Source organism: Mytilus trossulus, chromosome 6 (genome assembly GCF_036588685.1).
Source record: "Mytilus trossulus isolate FHL-02 chromosome 6, PNRI_Mtr1.1.1.hap1, whole genome shotgun sequence".
Classification (NCBI taxonomy): domain Eukaryota; kingdom Metazoa; phylum Mollusca; class Bivalvia; order Mytilida; family Mytilidae; genus Mytilus; species Mytilus trossulus.
Window position 1 is genome coordinate 66,905,211 of NC_086378.1, and position 4,900 is coordinate 66,910,110.

Here is a 4,900-nt window from a genome sequence, read left to right on the forward strand (position 1 = left end):
CAACAACTGTCATATTCCATAACTTTCTTAATTGTCTTCTTGAAGGCAGTTCATTGTAAAACTGCTTGGAAATTAGCATGTAAAAAAGTGACACGTGTACAATTGAGGATATAGTTAAGGTAAACTTAAGGTAAAATATAGAGAAAGCGGCGAAAATTGGAAAATTGGGTTAGGAATTGTGACACCACGAATGAAAAGAAAAACAAAAATATTGAGGTATACTTAATTGACAAATGTACAAAATTTATGTTAAACCATACATCTCATCACTTAAAAAAAAAGCTTATTCTTTTACATGATAGAAAGAGATGAAAATTGATTAATATAAAAAAGTGTTTCATGTTTTGGAAGTTTCCATATGTAGCACGAGTTCTAGGAAATAGTCCATCTATGTCGAGTGATTTCTTCTTTTCAACACCACGGATAAAACAAAATGTCTGTCTACATACCCGTTTTACTTTGAAATAAAACTCCTGGTATGGGCGTTCCCTTTCTTTAATTTTGTGTCTCTTTGCCTCAGTGACACTAACAGAACACCTGGTGCAAACAATTCAGCCTTATCATATCAAGTTTATCTTTAGAAAGTTCTTCTCGGAATTCAATAACGGCGTCCATTTCAATAATTTGACTGCAATGTTTACCATCAAATTCTTTGCACCCGCTAGTGTCATTTCTAAAACGGACCTGTACAATATATTCACGCGTATCGTCATCTGATGGTTCGACTAAATGATCGACATTGTCGTCGTCATTGTCAGATTCAAAGTTTTCAACATCATGATCTGAATTGATCTCGGACTCGGGGCTTTCGTATTCGTAAACCTACAATTCGTCGACCCTATTCAGCTCATTTATAAAATCATCATCTTGGTTTTGTAAAATATCTGGTGGTACGCTACTCTGACTTGTTGAAAATCGACTTTCCTGGCTCATTTTATCCGTAAATACAAATCGGTAATTACGAAATACAGGTGCTCGTTTAGATTTGACAACGTCAACTTTACGACGTCATAATACGAAATCGTAAATGCCGCATCTGGGCCCTTTTTGTAAGTCGCAGTCACATTTTTGTGGTAACGTTCAATGACTTGATCGGATCTGGCAATATTTTTTAGTAAAAAAATTGTTTTGAATACAAATAAATCTAAACAAATAAAATTAATATAAAGCAAATTGACAAAAAACTACAAGAGGCAAATCTTGCAAATGCATGGAATGTTTTTTTGATAAGGAAGTCACACCATTAGCGATTAAAAGATCCTTGAATGGCACTTTAAGGGATCAATTTCATTAGATAAATGTTCCTGAACATTAATGCAATGGCATCAGCGAAAGCGATCCATTAGATGGCATATTATAACATCATTTGATATCACTTAACCACAACTTAATGAAGGGCATTGCCATTTCCCCAATATAAAACCTTTGAAAGCTGGTTTGTTGTCAACAATAAACTCAAGTAATTTGCTTTTTATATCATGTGTTTCATCTGGCCAGATGTGGTTTCAACTGGGCCTGCCATTCATTAATGAAGGAATGTAATATTGAATGATCTGTTTAACTATTGTAAACATGATTCACTTGTTCTATGCACATAACATGTCAGCTAATGCTAGGTTCCCTCTTTGTATATTAACACTTCCTTAGGTAAAGAGAAATTCGTGGACCTACGTCAAACAAATGGGATTTTTTAATTCTATCCTTGTTTAAACAACGAAAAAGCGAAATAGGTTGTTCCATATTCCGAAAAAAAGTTCTCTCAGACTTACGTTATCGTGATTTCGTTTTTTTATGATTAACACTTTTTTTTCATGGTGAGTATCATTTTTTTGTAAACAGATATCCGACATCTTTTAATAGAAAACAAATATACTTTTTCAATTTTGTCCTTCATTTGTTTTTTATTTACGTCCTGTTTGGTTATTATAGCTCTTCAACTGTTTCGGTTCGTTTACATCATTGGCATTCATATATTCGGTATTGAGCGTTCCTGATGAAGGTCAATAAATAAAGTGCATTATACGCACTGAATTGTTTTTGTTTTTTAAAGCCAAAACTTTGAATTTTTACTGGCGGTATAATGATTTGTTCCTGACTTTTATATGTTCGGATTTAGGCGTTTAGATGATCCAGAAACGCAATTCAGGTGCACGAAATAAGTTGTTATTATTTTTGTTTTCAAAAGACAAATATGCGTTATAAGCTTAAAACAAAAGAACAAAAACAAATATAATTATAATATCATGAAAAACATGGGAAAATACTGGAATTTATAACCGATTAACACAGTGTTTAAAGTAATATTACCAGCACTTTTGGAAACGATTACTCCGCATTATTTGTATTAATTCCTAACGGTTGTTATACATGTTATAGAACCTAAATTATGTATTCGTTCTTAAGTACCTCCGTGATAAAAGTAAACACATCATAATATAAATCTAACATTATTGTCATGTCATTTATCTTGATAGTAATAAGAAAGATGAATATCCACATTTAATTTTCAAAGGATTCAAAAATAGTAAAAGCTGCACTTACAGCATTATGTCAAATTAACTGCAGCTAAATGGAGTAACTGGAACAAAATGCGATCAATTCAGTCTGTTTTACATCAACGATAATGTCTTTGTCCTTATTATGTGCTGTAAAAAATTGTCAGAATGAATATTTTTTTATTGCAAAGAAGATAATAGACGTATAATGGTAAAGTACAATGAATATTAAGGAAAATCACAATTGGCTATTGAAAAAATTGTTTCACGAAATGCTAGTCGTAACCTTTTTATGTACTTTCTGAAATTTGTTTGGAATATTTCTTTAAAGTTAGGAGATTAGGCGGAAAATAATTTAAACATGACAGCCATCCCCGTCTCAAAAGTGGACCATCACAGTTTTATTGAAAATTTACAATGCAGTCATTTAATGTACATGTTTCGTTTAAATTGAAAAATTGAAAAAAAAATATCGTAGAAAAAATTAAATTCCGCTGCCCTTGGCCAAATTGAAAACAGGCTATGGGAAATGTTCGAATTTCAATGGTCGTTAATATTGCATTTCAGGATGTATTGTGAGGTGAGAATAAAAAGAAAAGTTGATCTTTTAATTCAGAAGAGAGCTAATGACAAGCTAAACAAACCATGATAGGTAATGAAAGTCCTTTTAAAGATATTCAATATTTCAAAAATAGCTGGAAAAGGATGACTCGGACTTTTACATTAAATTTTGTATTGGCACTTTTTGGGTCTCAAATTGTGTGAAAAAAATTCTAGAAGGAGATTACTTTTTCTTTCCAAACAAGCCAGATATACATATTGATAAATTAGAACTCTTACATACTTACTTATTTACTGTTGAAAATGAAATATTTATAATATAGTTTAGATACATTGTAACGTTTTATTGTTAAACAGAGAGAAATCCTTGATTTCTTGTTAAAATAAAGAGACCCACCACAAGAATTCTGGACTAATCAGGTAAATTGTTAACAGCAAGCTATATATTGTTGAATGAAAAAATATAAAAAAGATGAAACTTTTTAGTAAATGACCTTTTATGAGGTAATAAAGTCTTATATGAATAAAAGTGTGTTTTATGGTGAATTTGTTACCATTCGATAAGGTACTTTCCGTTTAAAGTATTTTCCCTACCTCCCTACTGCATGATTGTTGAAAACGTTTGATTATATTTCGCAACTTCTTTGTCCTTACCCTTACATGTAGAAAAAGAATTTTCGATATATATTTTTACTTAAAAAAAGAAAAGAATATTTCTTTGTTGTATGTGATATAAACATATTTTTCACTTTTAATCAGAAGACTGTTTTAAATAAAATAATAAGACTTCTGTTTTTATATTTGAAAATACAAAATAATCAAGATTGAAAGTTTAAAATTAAGAGCGACAATATTCTTCGATATAACACTGACTGTACTAGCAACATGACTTAATAAATGTCTTTATGATTTAAAACTAATGTATGGAATACTTCATTGATGATTACATCATGGAAATACAGTTCATTTTCTACAGATATTTGAATCCTATATTGTATACTGTCAATCTTGCTTAATTTCATCCTTATGTTATTGTCTCAGAGAATGTTAAAATTAGGACAATATTATAGATTTTACTCATCATAGTGCCTTTTGTTGTTTGATGTATGTTTTATTTATCTGTCGCTTTTTATGGCTACTCTTGTGCTTAACACTTTTTGACTTTGACGGATACATATATTAATACTAAGCCCCACTTAATAATTGAACTGAACCTATGTTATCATGTTTCCCCCGCCAAATATAGGTTATCAGTAGGAATGATACTAGATTTATAGAAAACTGGATGACAGTAAAATAAGTAGAATAAACACAATAAAACAACATGATATAGATATCGATGAAAGGAACAAAAAGGGAAGCAGAGTACAAGTACGGTGAACAGTGTAAGTTATCGGATATATGCCTGTTTAAAATTTAAAGTAATTTCCCGAAGAATGTCAAAATTTCAATAATGTATTATGAAATACCATTGGGATGACACTGAAACCGTGGGAGCCACACATCAACCATAAGAGGAAAACAGAGGATCAACAGGAATTCTGAATGCAACAAAAACAAACGCCAAGATACAAAGAAACTTTGGATGTAATTTAATTGGGAATGGAAATGGGAAATATGTCCAAAAGATAACAGCCCGACCAAAGAACAGACAACAGCCGAAAACCAACAATGGGTCGTCAACGCACCGAAAAATCCCACATCAGGAGGTGGGGTTCAGCAGCTGGCCTCTAAATAAAGTTGTGTCCTAGATAAATGCAAATGAACGTCACACTTAACTCAAAAACATAAATGAACTGAAATTAATAATCATAAATGACTAACTATTGCCAAAGGCTCTTGAC